Source organism: Amblyomma americanum, chromosome 4, assembly GCF_052857255.1.
Source record: "Amblyomma americanum isolate KBUSLIRL-KWMA chromosome 4, ASM5285725v1, whole genome shotgun sequence".
In the NCBI taxonomy this organism is placed as follows: Eukaryota; Metazoa; Arthropoda; class Arachnida; order Ixodida; family Ixodidae; genus Amblyomma; species Amblyomma americanum.
In genome coordinates, this window is record NC_135500.1 from 70,476,561 (window position 1) to 70,500,773 (window position 24,213).

The window sequence follows — 24,213 nt, forward strand, 5'->3', positions numbered from 1 at the left end:
TGCAGCTACCCTCTTCGTAACTTAATTGCGAATTTGTTGCAACTGCGGCCGCCGCAGAGACATAGCGACGTTTTGTCAGCGCCTGCGACAGCAGTCCGCACGCTATTGGAATCGATCTTTGCCGAGTTTCAGGAAAAACAGTGAATGGAATGAACCTCGTTCTATTGTACTCAGCGCGTATCGCCGCGCCCCTCAGCGTAATAAGCGTGATACCTACGCGGAATAAGCTGCGTGTCGTGGCACTAAAACGGCGAACTCAACTTGAAACGTGTCCCCAGCGATGGCGTCTGACATGCAGCAGAGACCCACAGGGTGCCAATGTCTCCCCCAACATCGCGAAACCTGGCATTTCGGTGGAAAGCAAACAATACCGTTCGTCCAAAGCGAATTCTGAAACAAAAACTCATTTTGAACACTGCGGCACCAATGTTCACTAAGGCAAAAGTATTTACAGCATGTAAATGTGCATCTAGACACTCCCGTGTCGGAGCGTGCCACCCGTATCAGGCACCCGAAATAGTCCGCGGCAAGGACGTTCGGGTGACTATATATATACATCTTGCTCAGGTCCTCGACTTTACGCAAACAGGATCGAATTCCTCTTTGCCTGTTTCTCGAATGCAACGTGAAATTATTACAGGGAAAGCCAGTCCCATTCGCCAGAAGGTGTATAGAGTGTCGGCCGCCGCGGTGGCTGAATGGTTATGGCGCTCGGCTGCTTAACCGAAAGACGTGAGTTCGATGCCGGGCGCGGCCGTCGAATTTCGATGGAGGCGAAATTCTAGATGCTCGTGCTTTGGGTGATATAAATGAGCGTTTAAGATCAGGTGGCTGAAATTTCCGGAGCCCTTCATTACGGTCCCGCTCATAGCTGAGCCGCTTTGGGTCGTTGCACCCCTGTGAAAACAATCTCTGTGGCAGTGCGGAAAATAATTCACCATAAGGAGCACAAAATATATCACAATTATGGGCAGCGCCCGTAATACTAGTAATGAAGACAATTTATTGAATTTTTTTCGTCAATTATCATTGCTTGAATGCGGTCATAAAGAAGGACGTGCATTCACTACCGCTCATTGATTACGCTGTTAGCTGCCTGGATGCCGCGTCATACTTCTCGTTCGTTTATCTCTGATTAGGGTATAAGAAAACACCGATGGATGCATCAGAGCGAAAGAAAGCCGCCTTCATGACTCCCGACAACCTCTCTGAATTCAGTTTAATGCCGTTCGGATTGCGTAATGCGCCTGCGACGTTCGAGCTTTACACGGATACGATCCGCCGTGATTTAAAATGGGGCATCTGCATGGGCTATATCGATAACGTCGTAATCTTTAACAAAGCCTTTCAAGAGCAGAATGAACGCCTCGGTATCGTTCTAAACTTTATCAGCAAGGCTAGACTCCTCTTAAATTCTAATAACTGCCACTTCGGCGAGGGAGACACTCACATTCTAGGATTCCTAGTGGATAAGGATGAAATCCAGCCCGATCCGCAGAAGCTTACCGCAGTTGAAAAGTTTGAGAACCCACAAACCACTACAGCTCTTCCGATTCTCCTAGGGCTGTCGTAATATTTCCGTCGCTTTATTCTCGGTTTTGAGCACCCTGCACACCCTCTCGCTTGTCTTCTGCACAAGAACTCGCAGTTCGCGTGGACCCCCGAATGTGATTCGTCTTTCAAACACCTTAACATGGCTCTGACCTCGGCCCTGCTGGGATTCAGGTAGCGCGACTGGGATGGAGAAGAGACGAGGACGATCGGAGGAAGAAAACTTGGAAAACTTTATACACGGACTATTTACATTATGTAGAAGTACGGGCAAGTGAGATGATGATTATGGATTTTTATGGCGCAAGGGCAGCTATGGCCAAAGAGCGCCATGTCACAAGGTATTTTTCTTTTTCACAAGGTGGGGTCAAAGACCTATTTCCCACCCAAGCATTTCACCCTAAATAAGCCGAGCACCAGACCAGGGGAAAGCTTGTACCCATTGTATCACCGGTGGGTACCCGGCGGCACTAGGGATCGAACCCCGCACCTCCCGCATACGAGGCGGATGCTCAACCACTTGGCCACCGCCGCGGGCAACTGAGAGTGCTTCTCAGTAAAGAGAGCTTCTTAGGAGTCGGGAGTCTCTGATACATCTCAAGAAGGAGGCTCTCTCTGGCATCAAACCAGCAGCTCCTTAAATACTCTTCGTATTCCCCAGATCCCTAGCTGGGGAATACAGTTCGAAGAATGATGTCCAATCACACGATGGCACTGATGGTACCACCCACGGCAGGGCGGTCCTGATGTTTCTTCGCAGCTCGGTCGAGGGAAAGGGAACAAGACCCGGTCACGTTGTCGTCCCCGCGGCTTCCAGGTGGCCGCGCACGTGCGTCCGGAGGGCATCTGCATGACACAGGAATGCAGGCTGTCTCCCCGCAGGTGTGGAAAGAGCTTGCACTGGTCACCGGAACGCGGAAGCTCTGTCGCAGGTGCGGCATTCGGGCAATTGTTCAAATCCAGTGTGTCTGAAGGGGACCACACTGATACCGCACTTCGTCGTGGCGAGGACCGGAACGAATACGCTTATGGTCGTCGCTGGCATTCCTGTTGAACGCTATCGTTGCTATGGGGATGCTATCGTCGCTGCTTCCGGCATTCCTGTTGAACGCTATCGTCGCTGCTTCCAGCATTCCTGTTCGAACACGTGGGGACGCTATTGACGTCGTTCCCTGTGGCAGTCCTGCAGTCACGTCTCCCCCAGAGGGCTCACCCACCCTCGCTGTCGTCTTCAAGGAATCCTCCCCATGCTCCACTTCGCCGAATTTCACAGCAGGAAGGAAGCGCGAGCACAACAGCACCCCCACCGCCAGATATTGCGCCCGGAAGATGAACTGCTCGCACGTAGCTCGGCTGACTGGACGTGCCAGGAACAAGATGCTCTTTGGGAGTCTTCTGATGACCTTCAGTGCCGAAGCTCGGCATCGCTTCCCCTCGTCAGATGGTCGTTTTGGGAAATTCTCTGCAATGCTAGCCAAAAGGGATCACAGACGCCAAAAGGGATCACAAACGCCAAACCACACCTGACAAAAGCACGTGCCCTCAGAACCCACTCACCCTACCAGACCAAAACACAGGGCCAAAACTGCACTTAGCAAAAAACTTCAACTAAAACTTGAAGAGATAAAATGTTTTGCCTGAATGAACACATGGTGTCTCCCGACGAGTAGTATTGACAGGGCACCTGTCCAAGGCATGTGCTCCCGCTCGAGGCGCACATGGATAGGAAAAAAAATCGCTAAATGAAATCAGGTTGGTGCTTAGAGGGCACGCGGTACGGGAATAGATGATTTGATTTGGCCGACGTGGCGTTCAATTTTGCCCTCCCCAATACCTAGAGTCAAGGTACGTTACACCACTCGCTCTTACTTATCCTTGGCCGAAATAAAGAAACGTACTCCTAGGTATGTTACCTGACTATGAACAACATTACTACGAAGAAAGTGGGAGATATGCGCTCCCAATTAAGAAGAAAATATGAAATAAACCTCCAAAACTACAAATATGGGGACATCTCCTTTTGTAAAATCTTTACTAGCTAAAAGGCTTGGCTTAGGCCGTCGGCATTTCTGTGGAGCTTGCCTTTCTTGTAGCGAACCTCGAAGCTGTGGTGCTGGAGTGCCAGGCTCCACCTCAGTAGACGACCATTTTGGGTGACATATTGTGCAGCCAAGTCAAAGGGAAATGGTCCGTTTCTGCTGCGAAGCGGGACCCAGGGACGTAGCATGCCAGTTTGTCTATCGCCCAAACGAGGCATGCGCATTCTTTTTCAGACATGCTATATGCCTCTTCCCGCGTGCTGAGGTTGCGGCTCAAGTAAAGGAGAGGCCGTGTGTGTCTGCCATCGCTTTCCTGGCAAAGAATAGTGCCTACCCGCGTTCGCTGGCTTCACATTGTATGATAAAGGGTTTCGAGAAATCTGGCGCAGCCAGTACTGGGCGCTCGCTTAGAGCCGCTTTCAGACTCTGAAATGCCTTCTCTTTCTTTTGGTCCCAACAAAGATTGGCAAGCTCACTTTTTAACAGCGCGTCGGTCAGGGGGCTGGCTAAATCAAAGTAGCCCTTTACCTAATGCTGATAATAGCCTGCTAGGCCAAGAAAATCCCTGAGTTCCGATTTTGTGGTTGGGCGACGGTACTCCACCACGGCAGCCACTTTAAGTTCTGCAGGTCTGCGTTGGCGTCGTCCAACCACGTGCCCAAGATAGTTCACTTCGGCGCTCCCCAGGTGGCATTTTCCCGCCCTTACCGTTAAACCAGCCTCAAGCAGTCGACTCAACACAATACGCAGGTGTTCAATATGCTTCTCTCAGTTTTGTGAGAAAACGGCCACGTCGTCAAGGTAGGGGAGAGCGAAATCTGCAAGTCCTCGCAGCACTTGGTCCATTAACTTTGAAAAACAGTACGGAGCATTTTTCAAGCCGAAGCTCAACATTACAGGGCGAAACGTGCCCGCGGGGGACACAAATGCTGCGTACTTGCTGGAGCGCTCAGTGATTGGCACCTGCCAGTAACCAAGAACTAAATCCAGTGTGGATATATATTCTGATTTAGCGACTGTTTCAATCCTCTCCTCGATGTTCGGAATGGTGTAGGTCTGGTCCACTGCGATTGAATTCAGTCTCCGGTAGTCGACGCAAGGTCTCGGCCTAGAACCTCTACAATAATTACTGGTGACGTATAGTCACTTTCACAGGGCACTATGACGCCAAGTTCGCACATACGGCCGATCTCCGTCTCAATGATTTCTTTTTTGTCTTGGAGAGACACGGTACGGTTTGCTCCTGATTGGCTGTTCGCTGGACAGCTGAATGTCGCGTTCAACGAGAGTTGTTTTTCCTGGCTTGTTTGAAAACGCCGCCTCAAAGTCGCAGACGACGTTTTTCATGTCTCCTCGTTGATTTTCCGACAAACGTGGCTCTCTGTCGATTGAATTTAGCAGCTCATTCGCTGCCTGCTCGTCCTCATGTATGACATAAGGTATGTCTGAGATGTCTTCCTCTGGCATGTTCAGCGTCATGTTAACCATGGCCTGACGCTGCACATAAGGCTTCACCAAATTACTGGGGATTATCCGATTGTGTTTGTTCTTAAATTAGACCTCATAGTTGGTGTCCGAAAGCTTGGACACCACCTTAGCTGGCCCTTCCCATTGCACCTCAAGCTCGTTCCTTTTTGACGGACGCAGTAACATCACCTGGTTACCAGGTTGAAAGGTGCGCTTGCGTGCCAATTTGTCGTAGTACACTTTAGACAGTGACTGCACTGCTCTGACATTTGCTTCCACGAGGTCTCTGGTTTTTGCAAGTCTTTCCAGTAGTTTCAGGACGTATTCCCTTACACAGGGAACCTCTCCGTAACCCTCCCATGACTCCCTTAGCATGCGCAATGGGGTCCTCAAGTCACGCCCGTAGACTAGTCCAGCGGGGCTAAATCCTGTGCTTTTGTGGCGAACGGATCTCATTGCAAAGAGTGCTGCTGGAATGAAGCCTTCCCAATCTCCCTTACGCTCAAAACACAGAGAACTAAGTATCCGCTTTAGCACTGAGTGCATACGCTCGACTGTATTTGACTGAGGGTGGTGAATGGAACTGCGGATTATTTTAATCCCACACCGTTCAATGAACGCTGTTGTCAAGCAGCTTGTGAACACGCTCCCGTTATCGCTTTGTATCTCTGCAGGGAACCCCACGGGAGAGAAAATTCACAAAAGGGCGTCTACAACACGTGCGGAACTTAACTCCTTCAAGGAAATGGCCTAAGGAAATTTGGTTGCCACGCACAGTGAGGTCAGAATGTAGCGACAGCCAGAGTTGGACGCTGGCAGTGGGCCGAAAGTATCTATTACAAAACGCCTAAAGGGCTCTATAAATATAGGAACTAGTGTCATGGGTGCATTCCATTTATCCGTTGACTTGCCGTCCCGCTGGCAGGTGTCGCAAGATCTAACAAGCTTGATTTAGAGAAAACCTAGCTCAAAAACATGCAACCACAAAGACAGAACAGACGAGACACAAGCGCTTGTGTCTCATCTGTTCTGTCTTTGTGGTTGCATGTTTTTGTGCTAGGTTTTCTCTAAATCAAGTATGCACCAACTAGCCCAAAAAGAGGTTAATATCTAACCAGCTGTTCCACATCTTTCCAGCAGCGAGGCCAGTAATATTCGAGGGCTAATCTAGCTTTTGTTTTCTTTATGCCCAGGTGGCCCGCCCATGCATTTCCGTGCGCGAGCTCTAGAAGCTGCCGCCGGTACTTATCGGGCACTGGGAGTTTCTCATGGCGCGTCCTTTTGAGTCGCAGTATTTCCGGTACTGAAGGCCTGATTTCTCATGAAAGCTGATGTTCTTTCTGGCGACTCCCTCGCTCACCTTTTTGCTTAGAGCTCTTACCGATGGGTCGTTTTTCTGCTCTGCAAAATTGCTTTCCTATCAAGCTTAGTCAACTCCTCCCAACAAGTCGAAGCAGGTGTTAATATTGAACCCTTCGCGTTGGTTCCTGTTGCCCCATTCTCTACGGAATCGGCAGTTCCTTGGATTTCATGAGCTGCAGCTTGTTCCGGAACCCCTTCATGGTCATGCTAATGCGGTTTAGACGGATCAATTTTTCTGCAAGGATCTCCCGGCTGGTCGGGAGAGTGGTTCGGTGCCTGCTCATTCATCAGAGCGCAGTCGAGTTTCTTTGCGAGCTTTCGCGCTCGAGAACTTGTTAGCGCCATGCAAGCCAAGCCTGAGGTAAAAGAGAGACCTTTCTTTTTGAGCAGCTTCTCGGATTTGTTCGAAAACAGGTAGGGCAAGAGTGTCAGCAAGTTTGCTCTAACTGCCGTTTTTGTGTCCAGCCTGCCAAAAGTCCCCTATAGGGTCAAATTCGCTATAGGCAAGCATGCACTCTGTTCTTCGGCGACCTGCTTAACCCAGGCGCATTCGCCGGCGTAGTCCGTGGAGGAAACACAGGACGGGGGAGCAACGTCCATGGTAGCCGCTGAATCCCGCAGTACCCTGAATTTCTTCCCTTATAAAACTACTTCCCGCATGTATGGCTCCAGCAATTTAAGGTTTTCTTCCGACTCTCGCATACACGCGAACGCCATCTTTTGCTGTTTGCAGTTCACTGAGGTGTGACCCTCCTTGTTGCCATTATAGCAGACAATGGGCTTTCGCGCTTCAAACGCGCGAGCTCCGGGTGCCTGCTGTTTCGGCGAATCGGCAGATTTGGGTGACTCAATCTTGTTCTCACTAGCTCCTTCTTTTAGATCCCGCTTCCTCTGTTCGGTGATCTCGGCGTGCTGGTGGCACCCTTCTGTCCGGGATTCTCTTTAAATAGGTTTCTCCCTTTCCTAACCTGTTATCGTACCCTGCCTTGCTTTGGAGGTTTCGGCGAACGTAATACTCGTCTGCGAGCTGTGCCGCTTTGTCTAGGTCTATATGTGTTAGCCTATCTTGCAGCCATATCCTCAGATCTTCTGGAATCGCGTTATAGTACTGCTCTAGTGCGATGCACTCCAGTACCTTGTCATGACTTCCGTGCACCTAAGCGGTCTTAAGCAACTCGTTTAAGTTGACTTTAAGTCGGTACGCGAAGTCAGTATGCGACTCTCCACCTTTCTTTGCCTGCCTGAATCGCTGCCTAAAGGCTTCAGCAGAAACCGGTACCTTCTAAGCAGTGCGCTCTTTACCATATCGTAGTCATCACACTCTTCTCGTGAGAGGCGAGACACCACTTCGGCCGCCTCGCACGGAAGGAGAGGAAGTAACTTCTCCGACCAAGCGCTCTTGTCGATGTGCACCTTCCCGCATGCGCGTTCGAAATTTACCAAAAAGAGTGCAATATCGCCTCCCACGCGGTATGGTGAGACGAGGTCCTGCAATCTCTGCCTCCCTTGCTCCTCTACCGAAGCTACAGGGCTAAGACGTGCCATATTCCCTCCGTTCGACGCTATTTCGAGCTTCTATTTTCGAGCATGTTCTGTCGCTTTTTCCTCTGCCTCACGGACCTCCCGTCTCTCTTGAGAGAACCGAAGCTCTTCTTTTTCTTTCTGCTCGCACAGCTCCCGTGTTTTCTGCTCTTCTTTGCGTCCAACAATCGTTTTTTTTTCCAAGCCTCGTCAACCTCCTCAGTAGTCACCTCCTCCTGCCGCATAACCTCGAGAGTTTCTTTTTTCTTTTCGCAGAATGTAGCAAAATCCGCAGCTCCTGGCAAATTTCGAGCAGGTTCTGCACGTTTAACTTCTCCATCGTGAGTTCCCCCATGCGTTAGCAAGCCCACTAAAACAAAAGCCCTAGCTTGAAGTAGACAAAGCAGTTTTCCTAATTCAATTTTTCAGACAACAGGAATCCGCACCTAGCATCTTCCTGTGCTAGTACGGTCTGGCGAAATGAACGGAAAACATTGGGCACTCACCCTGCCAAGGTATAGCTGACGTCTGTAAGTCCCGTAGCTGCCGAAGTCCATTGGAGCCGGTAACTTCACGTGGACGTCCCACAGCTGCCGTCCAGTTGTTGGGATTCAGGTAGCGTGACTGGGTCGGAGAAGAGACGAGGACGATCGGAGGAAGAAAACTTGGAAAACTTTATACGAGGACTATTTACATTATGTACAAGTACGGGCAATTGAGAGTGCTTCTCAGTAAAGAAAGCTTCTTAGGAGTCGGGAGCCTCTGATACCTCTCAAGAAGGGGGCTCTCTCTGGCATCAAACCAGCAGCTCCTTAAATACTCTTCGTACTTCCCAGATCCCTAGCTGGGGAATACAGTTCGAAGAATGATGTACAATCACACGATGGCACTGATGGTATCACCCACGGCCGGGCGGTCCTGATGTTTCTTCGCAGCTCGGTTGAGGGAAAGGGAACAGGACCCGGTCACGTTGTCGTCCCCGCGGCTTCCAGGTGGCCGCGCACGTGCTACCGGAGGGCACCTGCATGACACAGGAATGCAGGCTGTCTCCCCGCAGGTGTCGAAAGAGCTTGCACTGGTCACCGGAACGCGGAAGCTCTGTCGCAGGTGCGGCACTCGGGCAATTGTTCTAATCCAGCGTGACTGAAGGGGACCACACTGATACCGCACTTTGTCGTGGCGAGGACCGGAACGAATAGGCTTATGGTCGTCGCTGGCATTCCTGTCGAACGCTATAGTCGCTATGGGGACGCTATCGTCGCTGCTTCCGGCATTCCTGTTTCACGCTATCGTCGCTGCTTCCGGCATTCCTATTCGAACACGTGGGGAAGCTATTGACGGCGTTCCCTCTGGCAGTCCTGCAGTCACGTCTCCCCCAGAGGGCTCACTCACCTCGCGGTGGTCTTCAGGGAATCCTCCCCATGCCCCACTTCGCCGAATTCCACAGCAGGAAGGAAGCGCGAGCACAACAGCCCCTCTTTTGCACCAGTTTGATCCTACCGCTGCAACAGAGGCCCACAGGGATGACAGTGGCGTCGGCCTTGGGGTGGTGCTGGTCTAGATTCACCCTTGCGCCGAACACGTTATTGCGTATGTCAGACGCACATTTGCGAAGTCCAAGAGAGACTATACTCTAACTGAATTGGAATGTTTGGCTCTTGTGTTTGCTGCCCACTTGTTCCGACTGTATCTGCATAGACGTCCGCTTACGATCGTAACGGACCATCATTCCCTGTGCTGGCGGGGTCCGTCTAGTCATATGGCACGTTGGGCTCTGCGACTGCTGGAATACGACTTTTCTGTCGCCTATTAAAGTAGTCGCCGCCGCAGCGATGACGACAGCTTGTCATGAATCCGTTGCCACCTACATCTAGCAAGGTGGAGGACATCGATGGGTGTTTGGCCTCGCTCTGCCCGCCATTCTCAAACAGAAAGGCCTTTCGATGCTAGCAACAAAATGACCTCGCATTGCAACAATTTCCTGCTGCAGCCCAAACGGGACCACAGTCTACGCCACTGATTGCTCAAGACGGAGTCCTGTACAGAAAAAGAACTACTCTGTCGATGGCGTCTCCATGCTTCTGGTTGTCCCATCCGTGCTAAAGTGTTGCACGCCATGCAGGACGGCATTAATTCTGGTAACCTTGGCTTCTCCCGTACACAGTACAGACTTTATCAGCGCTCCAATTTGCCAACCCTATGTGAGACAACTAAACAATACGTCGCAAACTGTGACCAATGTCAACGTCTAAAGCCTCGAAGAGGCTCCTTTTGCAGGTTTTCTACAGCCGGTGAAGCCATCATCCCGGCTTTTTGAATATGTGGCGTTGTCCTCCCGGCCCCTTTTCTAAGTCTTCCGAAGGACGCCGCTGGGTTGTAACTAGTATCAGTTATTTGGCGCGGTGCGCTGAAATTGCAGCGCTTAACAGTGAAGGCAAATGAAGTGTCGCCTTTTCTCTTGCATTCTATTACTCTTCTGCATGGTGCGCCTGGCGTTATCATCAGCGATCTTGGCAGGCGAATTGCTTTTGACGTCAGAGAAAACCTAATTTTACTGTGCGGCTCAAGGTACTGTCACTGCACGCCTTACCAACCCTAGACCAACGGTCTTACAGAGCGCAAAAACCGCCATTCTTGTTTAATTAGACTAATCGAAATTCTATCTGTGTATGCTGCATCTGATGGGCGGACCTGGGATGCCGTGCGACCATTCGGGACCAACGCTTACAACAGCGCGGAGCGTAAGGTTACAGGCTATCTATCTTCTCTACGTCAGGGTGTTGCGCTTTATTTTGGACCCTATATTCCCATTATAGCTTCAAGAAGTCCTTTCCATCTATGAACTGTTATGTTGCGCTGAAGAAGCTCGACAGCTGGCCCGCTAGCGCAGTTTTTCTTGTAGACTACGCTCGAAAGATCAGTATGACGAGCATCATATTGCGACTACCTACGTCGCGGGAGATTTCGTGCGTTACGACGCCATTGCGCAAGCCCGGTTTCTACAAGAACGTTTCGTTGAAGTAGTGTGGCCCTTTCGTCATTCTGAGTCAATTTTGTGATGTCAACTACGTGCCGGCCAAACTTACCGCACACAGTCGCCGCTCTCGCAAGACTCAAGTAGCCCATGTGGCTCGTATCAAGCTCTGCCGCCGTCGGCCACCCAGACTGGCTCTAGGACTAGCTCGGTCTGCCACCGGGAAAATTTTCAGGCGCCGCACAGCAATCATGGTAGAAGAGAACAAACCTGGAGGCACGCGAAGGACGTTCACTTGGCTGCCTGCTGTGCTTCACCGAGTCCACCCAGCTTTCATCTGTAAATAAACAAATTCCACCCGTAACAATATATACAGCGTGTCCCAGCTAACTTGGACCAATATATTAAAAAAAAACTGAAGCATTTCTCGGAACTAAAATTGCGTGGATGCTCTTAGGGTTTACCTAAAGTTTTAGTACACTTTTTTGCTCCTTTTACTTGAATAATTATTCAAAATAAATAAATATTTTTTTAAATATAGCTTCAAATGTTCCGACGTCAATAGGAAAGTTGTGGAGCTCCTTAAATAATGCCCAACCCAGGCACTTCGAACGAGATGGAGTTAGCGTGGACACCTTTATTCCGGAAAAACGAACGCCCGCGGAATTAAAAAAATACGAGGTGACAGTGCGCTCCGTGCGCCAGAATGCGCCGCGATTACAGCGCTCTCCTCCGTAATTTGCAGAAAACATTGCCAGCGCCGCGCCTTCACTTAGCTTACAAGAAAAGCCTTCTATCTTTGTTCGGCTCCAATGTTACCAGCGGTGGGTGACGACGCATTCAACAATATTCTAGTGTGAGAGCGCAATTATCACTGCAGAAACGGGAGCCGGCTATCTTTCAACTTCCGCCCGATCCCCCTGGCGCTTATCTTGGATCCAACCACAACGCGAGGCTCTGTCGTGTGCGGCACGAAAGGAACGAAGCGAGCGCTGCTTTTCACAAAGCCCGAATGAGAGCGCTGCAATCGCGGCGCGTTCGGGGGCGTAGAGCGCGCTGTCACGTGGTATTTTTTAAACTCCGCAAGCTTTCGTTTTTCCCCAATTAAAACTGCCAGGCTGTCTATCTCGTTGGAAATGTCTGTCTCCGACAATATTTGCTTAGCTCCACAAATTTTCTACTTACGCCAGAACGTTTCAAGCTGTACTAAAAAGTTAATTAATATATCTAGATTAATTATTTCAGTAGGACAATAAAAAATCTTACTGTACCTTTAGATAAGCCCTAACAACATCGACGCTATTTCATTTCTGAAGAATGCTTAGTTTTTAAAAATTTTGGCCCCAATTAGCTGCGACACCCTGTACATATATATGTAGAAAACCATCAGTCACGAAACCAAGGGGCACAGGGAGATTTTTCTATATTTTGAATGTGTAGTGCCAATGAATTTGTTTCAGAGAAGATTACTTATAGAGCAGCAGGAAAAATAACCATGGCGCCGGTGGGATTCGAACCCATGACCTCCGAATATCGCGCCCGGTTCAGTACAAACTGAGCTGCGGCGACGGCTGTCCAATCTGCTGCTTTCGTGGGTATTTATGTTTTGCCTGTAAGCGAACCTCGAGAGTGTTCACACACAGTGTTCAAAGATCCCCTGTGCACCTTAGTTTCATCACTTTTGGCGTCCTTCATATGTTTGTCAAACGAACCCCTAATTTCATTTGCCTTGTCTGCTAATAGCGGGCTGTTTTTCGACAAGATAAGGATAAACGGAAAGCTGTTCAGATGGGACGAAACTCGTGAGGAGAGGGTGGCCGTAAGTGGTGTATGACCAGCCTGTCGGGTCTCTCGTAAATATGGCGGACATGCGCAGACTGCGGGATTACCCAGCCAAAGACTAGATATCCACCCCACTGCAGGCCCTCTTTCTTTTTCTTTGCTGAATATCAATTCCAGAAGCATATGGAATAAACGCGATGACCTAGACGCTCTCCTTATCACACATGACCCAGACGTCACAATCATAACGGAAACGTGGCTGAACGAAGCAATTCCAGGTACAGAAGTAGTACCGAACACCCACGAGATAGTACGGCATGATCACAGCACAAGGGGAGCGGGCGTAGCTATATCGATAAAAAAGAATTAGATTAGTTATTCTTCATAGCACAGGCATCGAAATGGTTTGGATTTTGCTTCGGTTTTGTCATCTGAACATTTTTATTGGTTCTATGTACAGGCCCGCCGATGCTGACATTTCGGTTCTTGAACGACTACGACTGCACGATTTTATGGAAGAACATCGTATACATTATACTCATATAATGATGTGTGGTGACTTCAACATGCGAAGAAATAATTGGGAGCACCTGGAAAGAATAACTTCATGTTAGCATGCCAATCTTTCGCTTGACATTGCCGTTGCATTCAATTTAAATCAGGTCGTGAAGGGGCCGACTCGTAATGCATCAGGTGCAAGCTCGGTTCTTGATCTTGTGTTCATTAGCGATGCCATTGAGAGACTCGGTTTCTCTATTGATATCATACCATGTATTTCTGACCACGAAGCAGTGCTCTTCAAAAGTAACATGTTGCGGCCGCCTGCCCTTGAGTTAAGAAAACCGTTTCTTTACTTTAACGATGCCCTAGATGAAAGTATTTTAGATTCATTAGAACAAGACTACAATAAATTGAACTGCACTAGTCCATGGATTAGGCGTTAAGTGATCCAGCTTAAACGTCGCATCAAGCGCCTAGGATCCACACGATTTAGAACAGGTCACGTTTCTTTGCAGTCCCTTCGCTTAGAGCTGCGCATGAAAATAAAACAAAGTATAACTTTTTTAATGTTAAAATGCATAAGTTTCTCACTACAGACACCGCAAAATTTTGTACACACTTAACACAGAAGAAGGATCTAGTTAGTAAAATTCGTTCAAATCACAGGAAATGTAGTTATCTTTATTGCATTGCATCAACTTTCAATGATTATTTTTCTTCAGTGTTTACAACGGATAGAGCGCACACCCCTGAATTTCAGTATCCGTGCCTTATCTTGCCAGACTTAATAATATCTGTCCAAGGAGTTGTTGCTGCCCTGCTTAATTTAAACGCAAGAAAGTCACCCGGACCAGATGCCATCCCGAATACGGTTCTCTTCCGCTACGCAGAATGGTGCGCTAAATAACTTGTGGTCATTTATAATGAAATACTTTTAAATTCCGAAGTTCCAACTGACTGGAAGGTTGCGAAGGTCATCCCCATTCACAAATTCGGCGATAAACTTTCTGTGAGTAACTACAGGCCAGTTTCACTATTATGTACTTCGGGTAAGATTATGGAGCATTTTATTTTCAAGCACTTGAGTTCTTTTTTAGAAAGTAGCAATTTCTTTTCTAGTAGCCAACACGGGTTTCGGCGTGGCCTGTCCACTGTGACACAACTAATTATCACAACCAATGAATTCTTGGCATGACTGGATAACGGTGGGCAAATAATAATAATAATAATAATAATAATAATAATAATTGGTTTTTGGGGGAAAGGAAATGGCGCAGTATCTGTCTCGTATATCGTTGGACACCTGAACCGCGCCGTAAGGAAAGGGATAAAGGAGGGAGTGAAAGAAGAAAGGAAGAAGAGGTGCCGTAGTGGAGGGCTCCGGAATAATTTCGACCACCTGGGGATCATTAACGTGCACTGACATCGCACAGCACACGTGCGCCTTAGCGTTTTTCCCCCATAAAAACGCAGCCGCCGCGGTCGGGTTCGAACCGGGGAACTCCGGATCAGTAGTCGAGCGCCCTAACCACTGAGCCACCGCGGCGGGGCTGGGCAAATAGACGCAATATTTCTAGATTTCGCGAAGGCCTTTCACCGTGTTTCGCACCGTAAGCTAATGGTAAAACTCCGACATCTGCTCCAAATCAGCGTCTTGTTCATTGGCTTGAATCCTCCCTTTCTGAACGGCACCAGTACGTCCAGATCTCTGCTTCTAATTCCCCGCCAGCTGCAGTTCTTTCGGGAGTCCCCCAAGGCTCTGTGCTTGGTCCACTTCTGTTCCTTATTTATTTAAATGACTTATGTTTCGATTCCTCAGTGCGATGCCGTTTTTTCGCAGACTGCGTTGTATACCTACCTATTCAAAAAGCTAAGGATCATAGTATACTAAACGACTACCTATCAGATGTTTCTAAGTGGTGTCTGTCCTGGGAAATTTCTTTAAACACCTCAAAGTGTCCAAAAATGACAATTACACGCAAGAAGCAGGTTCATAGTTACACATATAAAATTAACGGTGCATCTATTTTTCATGTAAATGAATACAAGTACCTGCAGGGGTTGTATTTAGCAGTAACTTAAGCTGGAGCTCGCATATCGGGCATTTGGTTTCAAAGGCGTCCAAAAGGCTTTGGCCTAAAGCACTGCACTACTAAAACAAAATTAACAGCCTACACTGCGTTAGTACGCCCACTGCTGGAATACGCAGACGTTCTTTGGGATCCGTACACCCAAGTAGATATAAATCACATCGAAGGCGTTCAAAAAAAAGCACTAATATTTATCTGCAACGCATATGGTAGGCACGTGTCTGTCACTAATCTACTAAGCCAATCTGAACTCCAGACGCTTCAATCCCGCCGCAAGTTACACCGTTTAAAACTGCTGCATGATATTGATAATAATTTAACAAACATTAATTTTGGCTCTTACATGGAATATAATACTTCCCGCCCAACACGCGGCAAACACAGCTCGACAACAGTAGTTCCACGATGCCGAACTAAAGCTTACCAGTTTTCTTTCTTTCCAAAAACAATATCAGAATGGAACGGGCTTCCGCGTGATGTGGTAAGCTTGACAAACCAAGATTCCCTCTTATCTGCTGTCGTGTTGCTGTTATAGACGCAGTGTGTTTGTTCATGCTCTTACTTTTGCATTTTTGTATTCTTAAGAAGCGCAGAGTATTTGTTATTGCTTCTGTGCTCGCTTTTTATTTTTTGTGTGCTTGCTTTGTTGCATAGCATTATATCCACGATGTATGTTTGTTCCACTCCTGCCTTGGCTACCAAATGGGGACTGGCAGTATGGAATAAAATAAAATAAAAATAAACGAGGGTCTCAGTTCTGGCAGTCCTGATGCCATAGGTAGCATAAGAGCGTTCTCGCACAGTTTCCGTCATCGCCGTTAGATGAAGTTCTACGACACACTAGCGGTATTACAGGACGTGCTACGTGCACCGCTATGGGTGAGGTTGGCACTGGTGAGCACTCTCAAGGTTCGCTTACACGCAAAACATAAATACCCACGAAAGCAGCAGGTTGGACAGCCGGCGCCGTAGCTCAGTTAGTAGAGCACCGGACGCGATATTCGGAGGTCGTGGGCTCGGGTCCCACCGCTGGCATGGTTGTTTTTTCTGTTACTCTATGAGTAATCTTCTTTAAAACTAATTCATTGGCACTACACAATAAAAAGAATAAAAAAATTAAACATCCCCCCTGTGCACCTTGGTTTCGTAACTTGGCTTCCTTCATATGTTTGCCATACGAGGCCCTCATATATATATATATATATATATATATATATATATATATATATATATATATATATATATATATATATATATATATATATATATATATATATATATATATAGGTTGCGTTGGCTCCGCAGAATAAAGATTTAAGAGAAGTGGGCACTTCTACAAAGACACTTTTATTTATCAACGTTTCGACCGCGGTGCGGTCTTCTTCAGGACAGTCCTGAAGAAGACCGCACCGCGGTCGAAACGTTGATAAATAAAAGTGTCTTTGTAGAAGTGCCCACTTCTCTTAAATCTATATATATATATATATATATATATATATATATATATATATATATATATATATATATATATATATATATATATATATATATATAGTGTGTGTGTGTGTGTTGCTGGTACCGCACCGGACACCAAAATATGTGGTCGTGGTTTCAGATCCTATCAGCGACACGTAGTTCCCTTTTATTCTGCTTTGTAATAAATGATCAATAAAAGTAATCACCTTGCTATTCTCCCATTGATGAGCATCACAAATTAAGAAAACATACCGTATGGTCCTCGGTTTTCAGAACTGTTGTCTTCCGTTATGTCATAACGAGCCCCTCTTTTCCGGTCTGTGTCTGCCCAACAGCTAACAAGGGCTTCGATCCTGGCATTCTTGATGCCATTGGTAGCTTGAGAGGGTTCTCGCACAGCTTCGACCCTCACCGGTCGGCCGCCTTCCTATGTTATACTCGCGGTGATACAGGACATCCTTCTTACGCCGCTGTGGAACAGTGTGGCGCTAGTGAACGCTCTCAAGGTTCGGTTGCACTGCACATAAATGCCCCAGAAAGCAGAATATTGGCAAGCGTCGCCGCTGCTTTGTTGTTCGAAAAACGAACGTAAACTTCGGAAATAATGGGTTCGGATCCCACCAGCACCCTGTGTTTTATCGTGAAAGCTTTACAACTCCCCTCCGTAGCTTCATTGCCATGTGCGTCATGTGCGCCGTGTGTTCGCGTCTGACTTTGAACCGACCTTGAACCACGTGGCAGTTACGACGTCACTCTGTCTCAGCTGCCGAAACCGAGCTCTCGCCTCTACTTCTATAGGTAGTCGGCGTCCATTCAGTCAATCGCGTTGAATAATAATAATTGGTTTTTTGGGGAAAGGAAATGGCGCAGTATCTGTCTCATATATCGTTGGACACCTGAACCGCACCGTTAAGGGAAGGGATAAGGGAAGGAGTAAAAGAGGAAAGGAAGAAGAAGGTGCCGCAGTGGAGGGCTCCGGAATAATTTCGGCCACCTGGGGATCTTTAACGTGCACTGACATCGCACAGCACACGGGTGCCTTAGCGTTTTCCTTTATAAAAATGCAGCCGCCGCGGTCGGGATCGAACCCGGGAACTCCGGATCAGTAGTCGGGCGCCCTAACCACTGAGCCACCGCGGCGGGTCGTCATTGGCGTTGGCAGTGGCAACGTTCTGGAAAATGAAAATCGGGTTTAGGCAAAAGAAAATGGCGCAGTAATTTTCTCACATCTCGGCGGCCACCTGAACCGGTGTCTTAAAAGAAGGAATAAAGGAGGGGCTAAGAGAAGAAAGGAAGAGGTGCCGTAGTGGAGGGCTTCGGAACAATATCGACCACCTGGGGATCATTAAAGTGCACTGTTATCGCATAGCAAACGGGCGCCTTTGCTTTTCTCCTCCATCGGAAAGCGGCCGCCGCGGTTGGGTGGAAGTTCTAGACTCTGATGATTTTGAGGAAAAGGCGCATAACTGGAACCCTGGCTCAGTGGACACCTCAATCGCGCTTTGAGGTAGGTGGCGGTGTGCAGAGAGAGAGAAAGAGATGTCAGAGAGGTGGTGGGCTGGCTCCCCGGCATTACGGTGCTGGGATCTAGGTACTCTCACAGATGTGGCGAGGGATCCTTGTCAGCGGGGGTATCTGTCGCTAAACCGTCTCCGGCGCTTCAGATGACGCCTTTGTTGCGTTGCGCACCCTTTATTTTTCAAGCTTCCCTGTAATTGTTCTCTGAACTCTTCTATTGTAAACACGTTGCAGCGATTGTAGCCCAGCTTGAGCCAGTGGTCAGGCTCATGCCCTTCCCGTTTCGTTCTTCCTTCTGTCGCAACAACTACATGTGGGCTGCATGCATTACCGATGACAAGGTTGTGGCACACGCGCCACTGCAGCAATACGCCGCAGCGTTCATTGGGTGAGCAAGCTCTTGCGATTAACCATTAATTTACCTGCCACCTGGCAGGGTGGGAGGGTCGGCGCGCTGCCTGTTCAGTGTAGGGAAAGCACTCAGCGTTACAGACGCCAAGAGGCGCCTAATTGCCCGATACACCATAGATTTCGCTCTCTAAACAAGTTCAGCAGTACTTGAACGGCAGGAAATTTTGTCTTCTGCTTTGAAATCAACAATTTTTTAGAATTAATCACTTTGATATTCTCTCTTTGATGAGCACCACAAAGCAAGAACAAAAATCGTCGCACCATGCGGTTTCGTTGCACTAACTGTTGGATTTTGGCACGTTATAATATATATATATATATATATATATATATATATATATATATATATATATATATATATATATATATATATATATATATATATATAGGGGAATGGTTCTATTTTTTTAATTTCTAGTGTTCTAGTGCAATCAATTGGTGTCAATGAAAATCACTCATAAAGCAGCAGCAAAAACCACCATGCCGCCGGTGGGATCCGAACCCACGACCTCCAAATATCGCGTCCGGTGCCCTTACCAACTGAGCTACGGCGGCATGGTTGTTTTTCTGCTGCTTTATAAGTAATTTTCTTTGAAACCAACTGATTGGCACTAGAAATTAAAAGAAATAAAAACATTCCCCTATGCACCTTGGTTTCGGTGGCTGTTGGTTTCCTAAATATGTTTGTCAAACGGGCTCCTCATTGTATTTGCCTTGACTGCTAATACCTTAACAGGGGTCTCGGTTGTGGCAGTCTTGATGCCATAGGTAGCATAAGAGGGCTCTCGCACAGTTTCCGCCCTCGCTGTTAGATGACGTTCTATGTTACGCTTGCGGTATTACAGGACGTGCTACGTCCACCGCTATGGACGAGGGTGGCGCTGGTGAACAGTCTCAAGGTTCACTTACACGCAAAACATAAATACGCACGAAAGCACAGCAGATTGGACAGCCGTCGCCGTAGCTCAGTTGGTAAGAGTTGGTATATATATATATATATATATATATATATATATATATATATATATATATATATATATATATATATATATATATATATATATATATATATATATATAAAAGCTTATGAGGGTGCGATGTATGATGCCTCTGGAGGAGGGTGGATGTGGTTCAAGTCTTATGATTTTCATTGGTAGGTGCCCGGATTGATGTGCATCCACCGGAGGGTTCTTGTAGTGGTTGAAGTCTTCAAATGCGCACACAAACACACCGTCCAATAATATTAGCCGAAGGAGCAGTTAAATAGAAACAGTGCCTAAAGTCAGGACTGTTATGACCTCACTTTAAGAAGTCAATTTGCTTAAATTTCAACTGTTTGTAGTGTCTTCGCGTTTTGAGCATGTATTTAAGCTTTAAAAACACATCTGAGTGCCCTTTTCATGGGTTTGAGCAAACTTGACTCGTCCAAAAACTTATTTTGTTGTATACAGTCTGGCATTCCGTTTAGTTTCCAATTCGTCGTTTTCCTTAAGCATAAGTACTTTCACATAAATGTGGTATCATTTGCAGAGCAAGTGAGGTTTTCTGAGTTTGTGCAGCGCATAATTTAACTTTTCACTTTTAGCCGCCTGCTGCGTTCGCGGGCTATTTCACTTTTAAACGGGACGTTTTTTTGCTATTTTCGAACAAACCGCAGAAACAACGACGCCACACACAGGAACCCGACCGATTTCGGAAATAGAAACTGCCAACACAACAACAAGCGCCGAGAGAAGCCGCAGGACAAAAAGGCGCTCGACCACAGAAGTGACGGCCTCTTCTTCGATAACGAATACTTCAAGAGAGATCAAAACAACCATGAGCACCAAGACACCCACGAATACCCGAACAACCGCCATATCCATATCCAAGAATACGAAGGACACCAACACAACTACAGCCTTGTTGACGACAGTGAGCACCAGCGCGACGAATACGCCGGCACAGACGACAACCTCTACTTCCACTACAACAGGTAAGACCCGGCCATGTAACTAAAGGTTCCTCTAATTGGTTCGGTTGATGATGGCAGACGAGACGAGCGGAAACTAAATTAATTAGACTTCCGAAAAAAACTTTCGTGCAACATGTGGCGAAGGAAACAAAACCTACTTCAAAAAAAAATATGATACTGTCGCGTCATCGAGAGTAAAAGTAAGCATGAAAGGCATATAGGATTTCAGAATGGCACACAGATATTGACAGCTGCATTCGAACCTTAAGGAGCGTCCGTTATCAGCCGCTTTTCTTTTGTTAGCTTTCATTATGAGCCGCAGCTCGCTCGGATTTCTTTGATGCTGTTTATGTATGGTAACGGGCGCAATTACACCGAGCTACGCGCTGAAGAAGACGGGATGGCGGCCGTATCTGCTACACAGAACGCTTTAGAGTTTCTCCTTGCCCGAACAACGCCACCGCATCCGTTCCGTAAACCATCACGCCACATAACATTAGAGCCGCTTGCTGGCCTTTCTGATCGATGGCACCACTGGACACGTGCGGCCGGCGAGCGTATTACATAACGACAGCAACTCACGCGTACCAATGGAGAACAATATTGATGTCAGCAAAAATGTTAATAGCAAAAATTAAAGAGTGCTGTCGGGTAATCTGCGGATATATTGATTTTTATAGTGAAACCTGCGGTATACGAAAAAAAAATACGTTCGTCAATGGTTTCAGCTTAAAAATGCTTTTGAACAGAATCGTTAGGTACTTACGACCACGACTCCGCGTGCGCCTCTCGGGCTGCAGGACAGAACTTTGGCAAATTAGCGACACACGCTGGGTTCGGCCACCAAGGAACCAGGAAGATGCGCCGCTCCGGTGCAGGAGCAGTAGTAGGCACCAGGGTATGAAGGAAAGTATTGCCAATGTTCATTTAATTTCGGCTCCTTGTTCTCCTCCCTTCTAGCTTCAAGGTCAACAGCTCTTTCCTGAAATGCATCTAGTGCTTTGAGCGGACTTTAGTTCCACAGTCAAAAAATGTGTAATGGCGGTTCGAGCACTTAAGAGTTTTCCAGGGAACACGTTGGAGAAATATTGCCCAGGCCACGCGCATGCGCTGCTACCGTAAAACTAATTTCCATTCTCAGTGAAAGTTAGAAACGTGATGTCTCCGTATTCTGCTGATCGTACTCCGTATGGACTTACGATCAGGAGTGGGGAAGAAAGGAAGATAATTCGCAGGGATGCCATTTTAAATTCAGAACTGATTATGTGATTATACCGCAAAACTGCAGATGGGACGACTTAATAACAGTTCATGATGGTTCCAGAACGCAACCAAAAAGGCCAGAGTAAAAGAAGCAGGGCACAATTGTGGGGCTATTGGTATGGCATATGTTAAGGAAGATATAACCAGCAAGAAAGACCAACACAGAAGAAGAACAACACAGGACAACGGCTGGGAATCAACACAGGACAACGGCTGGGAATAACAACAGAATTCTTCATTGAGTACAAACTACCGAGTGATCTCAACGCATGCGCCAAGGCAGGACAGACACTCAAACATAGTTATTCAAATAATCAAGTTCTTTTATCGTCAGTGCTGTCGATGGTGAACTGACACAAGCATCGCCATGTTTAGCTATTTCCAAGGCCAGCCAGTGTCTTATGTTGGTCTACCCTTGTGTGCTCGTCATTTTTGGCTGGTTATTTCTTCTTTAGAGTACGAGAAAGGACACGCTGAACGGCGCTGAACGGCACTTGGATTACGTGACTTGTCTCCTAACCACGTGACGGCAATATTCCAGTGCGGCAATTGAGTTCACTTCCAGCATTCACTGTCACGTGCTCCGCGTTGCCATGGAGGCCATGAAATGAAGCAAAACCATGTGCAACCTTGCTTGACTCGATCTTTCGCTCATCCCACTAGATACAACAGAGTTCAACCACTGCCAATTTTTTTCGTGCTAACTTTTTCCTAATCACACACGCTCAACTTTCCTCCCCCCAAACTATTCGATCATCTCTCTAACCATCTTCTGTCTGGTATCTTGACACACACAAAGTTAACAAGGGAGGGGATAGCCTCGCGATTCTTGCCAACGTTTCCCCATAGGACTTGTCTTCGTCGGGGCAAAGCGTTCATCATTGCCGGTGTTTAAATAGGGTCTTAACCCTGAGTAAGAATGCGTGGTAAGGGCGAGGAGGGCGATGAATGGGAAGGCTGTTAGGATGAGGAGCGTTAATTTTGTTCAGCGATGATGGCAGTTTAAGTGCAGTAACCTGTAGACCTGCGAAACTGTGAAAAATACGCTTTTTCAATAGCGAAAAAAATCCGGGCGGTGGGAATGATGGTGCGATGAGAACATGGTTTTGAAGGGAAATGTGTCCTTGCATAGGGAGCTGCGAGAGGTGGCAAGTATGACTGTTTGGGCTCACCTCGATGCACTAGAACGCAAGGTAGCAGTAAGGCCTAAGAAGATGCCGGGAAGAGAATAAAAACAACAACGGGCAAAAGAAGAGAGGTTGGAATGAGAAAGCAACATATAGTTGATAAAAGGCAGCACCTAGAGCAGAGCTTTACGTGAAAGTAGTTTAGAAACAACGATTGAAAGAAAAAGAAAAGAGGAAGGAAAAGAGGAAGAGTAGCCAGTGAAGTAAGGTGAGAGAACAGATGAAGAGGCGATATGCAGCAAAGAAAAGGTGGCCCTACTTTTTTTCTCTGACCATATCCAAGACCTTTTGAGAGAAAATAATGAGTGGGTGTACCAGTGTTCCGACAAGAGGAACTGTCTTTGTCTCGGCAAGGGTTTTTCTTTGGGCTGCCCGATAAAAAAAAAAAACACACCGACTTTTCCATTGCCGGTTATCGCTACTTTATCGGTTCTTTCATTTTGCTCCCCTGCCTACAAAACTACTTCTCCTCCTTTTCCCTGCTTTCATTTATTATTTTTTGTAGCGATAGCTACACTACGCCAGCCACTTCGCGAGGTCAGCGTGGCTGCGCGCTGAGCTGTGGCACCACCTCTACGCCAGCAGTGTGCATGCGCGAAGTGCCGTCATAGCCCGCATCTGGTGTGCCCACATTGCGCCTCGCCGCTGCGCCGACTGCGGAGCAGACGCCGCCCGCCTTCTCGGTTGTGGGCATGCGCGGAGTGAAGTCAGAGCATGCAGCTGGTGTGCATGCCGCGCGCCTACATTACACTAGAATTTCGAGCCTTCAGCGTAGCGGCACAGCGCGCCGGCGAAACTGAGTGGGGTAGGAATGGAGAGGAGAAAGGGGGAGGGTGTGATTTCGAGAAGATGAAGAAGGAACACCCAGCGAAAAGCTCCGCCGAAGGACTGACTTTTGCAATTCGACTGAGCGAGTTCAGGTCGGCCAGCAGTAGCTATCGCGTCACTCCAGGTTTCACCAGACCTAAACCAAAGCCATTTATTCTTGTAATTTATTTTAAAGGCACCCAGAAAGAGGGTCTCATTAAAGGTGCGATATGTCTGTGATGTTACACGACGACGGTTCATAATTATCTTCTAGCAAGAATTATTTTAATGCGTTTTGTGGAAGCTGAGT

The 24,213-nt window shown here is 47.5% G+C and overlaps 1 long non-coding RNA gene across 1 annotated transcript in view; it reads left to right on the forward strand.

The window, feature by feature from the left end:
- Nucleotides 1–20,548, forward strand: part of LOC144130168 (uncharacterized) — a 29,112-nt gene extending 8,564 nt beyond the window's left edge. The window contains exon 3 of the long non-coding RNA XR_013313987.1: nucleotides 20,350–20,548. This is a non-coding gene — a long non-coding RNA (uncharacterized LOC144130168). The remainder of the gene's footprint in view (nucleotides 1–20,349) is intronic.
- The last annotated feature ends 3,665 nt before the right edge of the window (nucleotides 20,549–24,213 follow it).